The following is a 9,656-nucleotide window of genomic DNA, read 5'->3' on the forward strand; positions in this document are numbered from 1 at the left end:
GAAAGGCACAGGAGAAAGTGAAAGATATAGCCATCTGAATGCAGAGTTCCAGAGAATAGCAAGAAGAGATAAGAAAGTCTTCTTAAGTGAACAATGTAAAGAAATAGAAGGAAATAATACAATGGGAAAGACTAGAGATTTCCTCAAGAATATTAGAGATATCAAGGGAACATATCATGCAAAAATGGGCATGATAAATGACAGAAACAGCAAGGACCAAACAGAAGCAGATGAGATTAAGAAGAGATGGCAAGTATCCAAAAGAACTATACAAGAAAAGTCTTAATGACCCCGATAACCATGATGTTGTGGTCACTCACCTAGAGCCAGACATCCAGTGTGAAGTCAACTGGGCCTTAGGAAGCATTACTAAGAACAAAGCTAGTGGATGTGATGAAATTCCAGTTGAACTATTTAAAATCCTAAAAGATGATACTTTTAAAGTGTTGCACTCAATATGTCAGCAATACATATTGAGTTGGAATATGAGTTGGAAAACTCAGCAGTGGCCACAGAACTAGAAAAGGTTAGTTTTCACTCCAATCTCTAAGAAGGGAAATGTCAAAGAACTTTCAAACTACCATACAATTGCACTCATTTCACACACTAGCAAGGTAATGCTCAAAATCCTTCAAGCTAGGCTTCAACCAAGAACTTCCAGATGTACAAGCTGAATTTAGAAAAGGCAGAGGAACCAGAGATCAAATTGCCAACATCCACTGGATCATCAAAAAAGGAAGAGAGTTCCAGAAAAACATCTACTTCCGCTTCACTGACTATGCTAAAGCCTTTGACTGTGTGGATCACAAAGAACTGCGGACAATTCTTAAAGAGATGCGAGTACCAGACCACTTTAAATGCCTCCTAAGAAACCTGTATGCAGATCAAGAAGCAACACTTAGAACTGGACACAGAACAAATGGACTGGGTCAAAATTAGGAAAGGAGTACAAGGCTGTACATTGTCACCCTGCTTATTTAACTTACAGGCAGAGTACATATTGCAAACTACTGGGCTGGATGAATCACAAGCTGGAATGCAACCTCAGATATGCAGGTAATACAATTCTAATGGTACAAAGTGAAGAGGAACTAAAGACCCTTTTGATGAGGCTGAAAGAGGAGAGTGAAAATTTTGGCTTAAAACTCAACATTCAAAACATTAAGATTATGGTATCTGGTAAATAGAAGGGGGAAGAGTGGAAGCAGTGACAGATTTTTTTCTTGGGCTCCAAAATCACTGCAGATGGTGACTGCAGCATGAAATTAAAAGACACTTGCTCCTTACAAGGAAATCTATGACGAACCCTAGACAGCGTATTCAAAAGCAGAGACATCACTTGGCCTACAAAAGTCAATCTACTCCGAGCTATGGTTTCTCCAGTAGTCACGCATGGATGTGAGAGTTGGACCATAAAGAAGGCTTAGCAGTGAAGAATTGATGATTTCAATCTGTGGTGCTGGATAAGACTCTTGAGAGTCCCTTGGACAGCAAGAAGATCAAACAAGTCAATCCTAAAGGAAATCAATCCTGAATGTTCATTGCAAGGACTGTTGCTGAAGCTGAAGCTCCAATACTTTGGCCACCTGATATGAAAAGCCGACTCATTGGAAAAGACTCTGATGGTGGGAAAGATTGAAGGCAAAAGGAGAAGAGTGCGGCAGAAGATGAGGTGATTAGATAGCATCATTGACTCAATGGACATAAATTTGAGCAAACTCCGGGAGATAGTGGAGGAGAGAGGAGCCTGGCATGCTGCAGTCCTTGGGGTTTCAGAGTCCAACATGACTTATGGACTGAACAACAAAAACAATAACTAAATTAAATGACTGATAAGGTAAAATAGAGGTAGGTATGGACACTGGCAAAGAGGAGACACAGAAAGGAGAGACACTTGAAGATGTAGGGTGAGATTTGAAAACATTTGCTTCCACAAACCAAGGGACACCAGTATTTCAGGCAGTCACCAGAAGCTAAGAGAATGTCATAGTATAATTTATCAGAGCTTCCATAAAGAACCAAACCTGCCAACAACTTGGTTTTGAACTTCTGATCTTCTTGAGTTGTGAGAGACAAAAAGTAGTATTGTTTCAAGTCACCAAATTTGTGATAATTTGTGACAGCTGCCCTTGGAAATTAATACATATAACAAGAAAAATTTGACTTCAAATTCATCTCATAAACTCAGAAGCAAAATTAGTAAGTGGATCCCATACATTTCACAAAACCCCAAAACCTGTAACAGGCAGAGCAAGTAGATATCACCCATAATAAAGAATATCCCAGAATGAATATACCACTGGTTCCTTTAGCCTTCTTTCATTGCTGATGTTTTGAGATTTCCATGCTCAAAGTGATTCATGCCTCATGATACTTAACAACATGTCACAGATGGTCCTCCTATTCATGCCTGCCAGAGACCTTTCAAGGCTGAAAGAAAAGCCAAGAATTATGGGAATGGCTGACAGTGATTGTAAGGGCTTCTGAGGGGCACAGTGTTAATCTGCCTGCTGATGCAGGAGATGCAAGAGACACGGGTTCCATCCCTGGGTCAGGAAAATCCCCTGCAGGAGGAAATGGCAACTGGCTCCAGTATTCTTGCCTGGGAAACCCCATGGACAGAGGAGCCTGGAGGGCTACAGTCCCTGGGATTGCAAAGAATCGAACACAACTAAGCATGAACACACTGATAATGATTGTAGTCTATACATTCAAGCACTTCCTAAAAGATATAATAGGTCAAGCTATGCGGGAGAAAGCAGACACAAGAGAGAGACTTTCTAGTCACAGCAAGATTGGAGAGGAGGGATAAAAACTATCTGCAAAAGATTTTTATTAATATTACTTAAGACATAGATAGTATTGACTTAGTTGGGAAAGAAGGAAAAATGGCACATCTTGGGTTTATTTGGCAGTCTTTTAAAAGTGGGCCTTCTCCTAAAGATTCCCAGTCCATGCAAAACTAGATAAAACTATCAGAGAACCATTGACCAAAACCACACAACCTGGCCAGGCATGATAACAATCACTTGCATGAGTGATCTCACAACAGGAGATCCCAATAAGGAACATAGAACTGACAAGCTGTGGCCAACTGGAAGAATTCAGGAGGAGCAAAAAGGAGGGAGGAGAGGTCAGCCCATAATATGTCCTCCCAACTTCCCAGAAACCCTCACCCTAGACTCTATCTTGACAGAGATGCATGCCACCAGGAAGTACCCTGGGTCAGACCAGATATGGGCACAAGCAAGATAGGCAGAGACAACCTGGGGAAATTAACCCCGTTACCATGAAAGCTGAGACTGCAAGCCACATGGCAGAGCAGTTCTCCTGATTCTTTACCCTGCGACTCTCCACTCAAGCACTCATTTCTAATAAAGTCTTTTGCTTTGTCAACACATGTGTCTCCTGGGACAAATCATTTCTGAGTGTTAGACAAGAGCCTTCTTTTGGGCCCTGGAAGGGATCCCCCTTCCAGTAATAAAAGGGTGTTGATAGGATGGTACAACATCATCAATACTATGGTAATCAAAGAAAGAAATGTAAGAGGACATTAGAAATATGATGGCTAAAATACTTTAAAATTTGGAAGGGATATATAATTCAAAACTATATAAAATAGAATTACTATCTCCTGAAATTTTAAGAGGGAAAGGACGTATTTTACCTAGGTCACACTTTACTCAGGTAACTCCTCCTCACTACCAAACTTGTCTACTCTCCCTTGATCACAATCATGTTCTCTAATTTCAATATACATGTAAATGACACATTTCTTACTTTAACCATCAAAAAGCTTTTTAGTGGTGAAAAGTGTTAGTCACTCAGTCATGTCTGACTGTGAGTCCATGGACTATAGCCCACCAAGTTCCTCTGTCCATGGAATTTTCCAGGCCAGAATACTGGAGTGTGCTGCCATTCCCTTCTCCAGGGGATCTTCCTGACCCAGGGATTGAACTCGGGTCTTCTGCATTGCAGGCAGACTCCTTATTGTCTGAGCCACCATGGGCTGGTATCCCTCTCTACATTCATGTCTCCTATTTCCTAATATGTTCTCCATTTAACATAAAAATATATCTTAAATTTTGCTAGTCAACAACTTCTAATTAGTTACATTTTTAGATAAAATAAAATGAGCTGATATAGGATAGCTGATGTATACATATAATAAGCTGATATATAAATATATAGTTATAACTCTAATATAGTTCTTTGATAGACTCAAGCCTCTTTATATAAACTAATCTACCTTTTCAGCTTTACCTTGCACTAGTCCATTAAACAAGTCATATGCTCTAAAGAAATAACTGAGGTATTTCCAAAGTTACTTTACATTTAGTTTTATTGCTCTATATCTTTCTCGTTCTGTACCCCCATATACTCTATACTATACTCTTCTTTTCCTATATATTTAAATCACATTTATTTTAAAGTTTACACACTTCCCTGATTATTCAAGATAGAATACTACTTTTCTTTAATGAATTCCAATAGCATGTGTTTATAATTCATTAGATACTATACATCTCATTAAATTGTAGTTATTTTTGAAACCGTAAAATCATAGAATATTCTAGATAGAATAAACTTAGAAAAAAGATATATATCTCCAAATATCCATAGCTTGCTTAAAGAAAAGAATCACCAGGGAGGATGCTTATTGAAAATATAGATTCCTGGATGCTGCTTCAAACCTACTTAATCAGAATCTTCAGAGCCTGGGCATCTATACTTTTAAAAACTATCCAGATGAGTTCGTAACCATTCAAATTTAGGAACCAGTGGCCCAGTCTATTCCTCTCATTTCATAAGTGAGATGACTGTAATTTTCTGCCTGAAAATAAGTACCATGCCCCGAGATCATACGGGTAGCTAGAAGCATGGTCAAAACCATAGCTAAGGTAATGTATGCATTCCATGGCATATCCATCCCATCCAGGAGTATGAGCCTTAGAGAGAGAAATTGGGTCTTTGTCTTCCCACTCAACCCCATGATATTTTGCTTTATAAATTGCACATAACTACTGAGAAATGTGTGGTGAATTAATTTTAGGAATGTACGCTGAAGATTCTATGTCAGTAACATCCAAATAGGTTAATGAAAGTCATATTACTTTGAGACAACTTTATAACTGAAAACACCAGATTTAAAAAGAAATAGAAAGAAATGGATAAATGCACATTTTCTTTTAAATAAATACTAGCACTGTACTCCATAAAATTCCTTCACAGTGCTCTCTTGCCACTTTCCAGGGACTATAAAATATTTTAATTTATACTTGTTTACTGGGAAATTCATACAATGAAGTTCCCTCTGTTGCAGTCTGTGGACCTGATGAGGAGATAACAGCACAGGCTGATGAGAAAAGGTAGTCCCTCTATAAACACAAGAGGGAGCTATGAGATTTGAAAAGTTTGAAAAGCAAACAGAAAAAATATAGGGGGGAAGGTAATGCAGCTGTCAAGGTATGTTGTTTTAGAAAATAATGAACACTCTTCTAATTTTCCATCCTGTGACATTGGATTATTTCATTCATAATTAAGCCTGTATGTTTTTGTACTGTTGTTCTTTTTTTTAAAAAAAAAAAAAAAAAAAAAGTCCAGATTGTACCTTCTTAGCATCAGCATTTTTTTTTCATCTTTGCTATGTCCCTGTACTTGTTTTGATCTGACAAGCTTAATGTCACTTGATTGGATGAAAGCAAACCATTTTCTGTGAGCTGAGTGCTTCAAGGGCACTCATCTATTTTGTGTGGAATTTCTATCCTCTCTAGCAGTTCTATCTTCTTTGCTTTAGATAACAGAATAAAAATGAATACATTATAAAGTCTGAAATCCTGTCAGACAAAAAAAAACATTAACTCTTCATACTATCTAGCATCCTAAGATGTATACAGAAAGTCATATTAAATATAATATCCTTTACCTAAAAATAAAGGTAGCCATCATTTAGCCAAATAAAAGTAGCCATATTAAATATAAGATCCTTTATCTAAAAATAAAAGCAGTCATACAATAAGAATATATATCCATTTTCCAAGTATTTCATTTAGTGCTAATGATATTAATAAGATTTTATTTCATAACCACAAAATTGCCTCTCTAATGAGGTATATTTATTTCAGTTTTACAGATTAGGAAACTGAAAGTTAAAACCTTAAATTTGTCAAAAGGAAATGTCTACAGATAGGTAAACCTTGACACAAATACTGACCTGCCTGAGTCCAAACCCTAAGCAATCACCTTTTATTTCTCAAAATATGTTTGTAGGTACAGCCTTATCAGTCTCACCTGGAAACATGTAAAATATACAGGGTATCTGGCCCCACTCAAAACTGACTGAATAAGAATCTGCATTTTTAAGTCTCCTGACACTACTCAATAGAGAAAAAACAAAATATCCAATTTAAAAATGGAAAGGGGAATAAACAGACATTTTTTCCAAAGAAGACATACAGATAGGTACATGAAAAGATGCTCAGTGTTACTAATCATCAGGGAGATACAAATCAAAACCTCAATAACATACAACCTCACACCTGTCAGTATGCTGCTGCTGCTGCTGCTGCTGCTGCTGCTGCTGCTAAGTCGCTTCAGTCGCGTCCGACTCTGTGCGACCCCATAAACGGCAGCCCACCAGGCCCCACCATCCCTGGGATTCTTCAGGCAAGAACACTGGAGTGGGTTGCCATTGCCTTCTCTGCCTGTCAGTATGGCTATCCTCAAAAAGAAAACAAGCAATAAATGTTGGTGAGGATGTGGAGAAAAGGTAACCTTCCTACACTGCTGGTGGAAATATAAATTGCCACAGCCACTATGGAAAACAGTATGGAAGTTCCTCAAAAAATCAATATAACTAACATATGATCCAGCAATTTCACTTTCAGCTGTTTATCTGAACATATATCTGAAGAAAACAGAACATTACCTCAAAAAGATATATGTACCCCCACATACATTGCAGTATTATTTACAATAACCAAGGTATGGAAACAACCTGTGTTCTTTGATGGATGAATGGATAAATTGTGGAATGTATTGTTGAGGGGGAAGAAATTTTCCTCTACATCTCTAGGTTCTTCTGGGTTGCCTAAAAATTCAGTTGAAATGAGACAGATTAACAGGAGAAAATCAAACAAAAGTTTAATAACAGGTATACATGAGAGAAGGAGAAGGCAATGGCACCCCACTCTAGTACTCTTGCCTGGAAAATCCCATGGATGGAGGAGCCTGGTGGGGTCCATGGGGTCGCTGAGAGTCGAACACGACTGAGCGACTTCACTCTTACTTTTCACTTTCCTGCATTGGAGAAAGAAATGGCAACCCACTCCAGTGTTCTTGCCTGGAGAATCCCAGGGACAGGGGAGCCTGGTGGGCTGCCGTCTATGGGGTCGCACAGAGTTGGACACGACTGAAGTAACTTAGCAGCATACATGAGAGAGACCCAGGAAAACAAAATGGCCAAAGCCCTCGCCTTAAATACAATCTTCAGCTAAAGACAAAAAAGGATATTGGGGCTAGTGGTTTGGGACTTCAAAGAGGAGGAAGGCAATAGACATGGAGATGGAAAAGCAAATGTTTGATAAACAAATATCTACCAAATATTTCCTAAACAAATATTTGCTGGGCCATACAAAGATAATGAGACACAGAGTGGACTCCTTAAATTTAGGCCCTGCTGAGTCTCTCCCACCACACCTAGCCCATGAACTTTAAAAATATCTCTGGTGATAGCTCTATTCTGAAAACAGGACCTTGGGGCAGGGTTGGGGGGGGCTGGTGATTAAAAATATTTCCTGAGTGTTCTGTTTCTTAAAAATAATAAGCCTTAATTAATCCTTATGCCAAAGAGACACATTTTGGGGGTGGCAACTTTTGCTTCCCCACAACACACACAATGAAATATTATTCAACCATAAAAAGGAATGAAATCCTGCCACTTGTGACAAAATAGTCCATAAGGACATTATGCTAAGTGAAATAAGTCAGACAGAGTAAAACAAATACTGAATGATCTCACATATACATGGAATCTAAAAAAAAGAGTGGTGGAGGTGGGTGAAATGAGTGAAGAGGGTCAAAAGGTACAAATTTCCAGTTAAAAAATAAATAAGCCATGGGTATGTAATACTCAGTATGATGACTGCAGTTAATAATGCTGTATATTTAAAAGTTGCTAAGAGATTAAATCTTCAAAGCTCTTGTCACAAGAAACAAAAATTTTTCTAATAAAAATGTAGAACAAAAAGTCTGCTGGATGATTTTTAAGAGTATAAAAGTTTGAATAACACGGTTATAAAGGTCTAGAGTGTCTGTCTTCTTGTAGAGCTCAACAACATACATGGTTAATAATCTAAGAAATATATATTAACCAGTGGTTCAAACATCATATTAGGTGCAAAATATGGCTTTTATAAACCAGAGAAACATCTTTATATTACTCATATTTGTTTTAAAATTTAGTGAGAATATGAAATGTCTGGGAACATATGACTAGCATGCTTCCATTACTTATCATCATTAAACATCCAGAGACTTCCTATTCACATTACCCTCTATGACATATTATCTATCAGTTTAGTTCAGTTCAGTCACTCAGTCGTGTCCAACTCTTTGTGACCCCATGGACGGCAGCACACCAGGTTTCCCATCAGAAACTCCCAGAGCTTACTCAAACTCATGTCCATCGAGCTGGTGATGCCATTCAACCATCCCATCCTCTGTTGTCCCCTTCTCCTTCTGCCTTCAATCTTTCCCAGCATCATAGTCTTTTCAAATGACTCAGCTCTTTGCATCAGGTAGCCGAAGTATTGGAGTTTCAGCTTCAGCATCAGTCCTTCCAATGAGTATTCAGGACTGATTTCCTTTAGGATGGACTAGTTGGATCTCCTTGCAGTCCAAGGGACTCTCAAGAGTCTTCTCCAACACCACAGTTCAAAAGCATCAATTCGTCAGCACTCAGCTTTCTTTATAGTCCAACTCTCACATCCATACATGACTACTGGAAAACCCATCGCCTTGACTAGATGGACCTTTGTCGGCAATGTCTCTGCTTTTAATATGCTGTCTAGGTTGGTCATAGCTTTTTTTCCAAGGAGCAAGTGTCTTTTAATTTCATGGCTGCAGTCACCATCTGCAGTGATTTTGGACCCCCCCAAAATAAAGTCTTTCACTGTTTCCATTATTTCCCCATCTATTTGCCATAAAGTGATGGAGAAATCTATATAGATAGATGAATCTATCTATACAAACTGATAAAAAGGACCCCTTGCCTTCCAGGAAGTTAGAGTTGCAGTTGACTATCTGCCTTAGAATACAAAACACATTCTTCAGTTTAAAAAGAAAGGGTAAAATTAAGGTTACTTCATTCTTCTTTTCTCCCCTTTCCCATTCCTCATGTTATTCTACTGCTTCCTTGGCAAAGTAGACTCCAAGATCTCACAATATTGCTTAATCTTTCATTCATCCCTCCAGGGAGTGACTGAGAAAAGAAAAGTCCATGGAGTTTGAGAATTATCAACTTCATGTGATAAGAAATGGCTACCAGTCCTAGCTCTTTCATTATAAATAATGTGATACTCTCCAACCCCATGGGAGAGCTTTGTTCTAATAATAAACTCTCCAAGAATATAAGGAAATAAATTGAAATTTTTTGA

The sequence above is a fragment of the Ovis canadensis genome, chromosome X (genome assembly GCF_042477335.2).
Source record: "Ovis canadensis isolate MfBH-ARS-UI-01 breed Bighorn chromosome X, ARS-UI_OviCan_v2, whole genome shotgun sequence".
Lineage (NCBI taxonomy): Eukaryota > Metazoa > Chordata > Mammalia > Artiodactyla > Bovidae > Ovis > Ovis canadensis.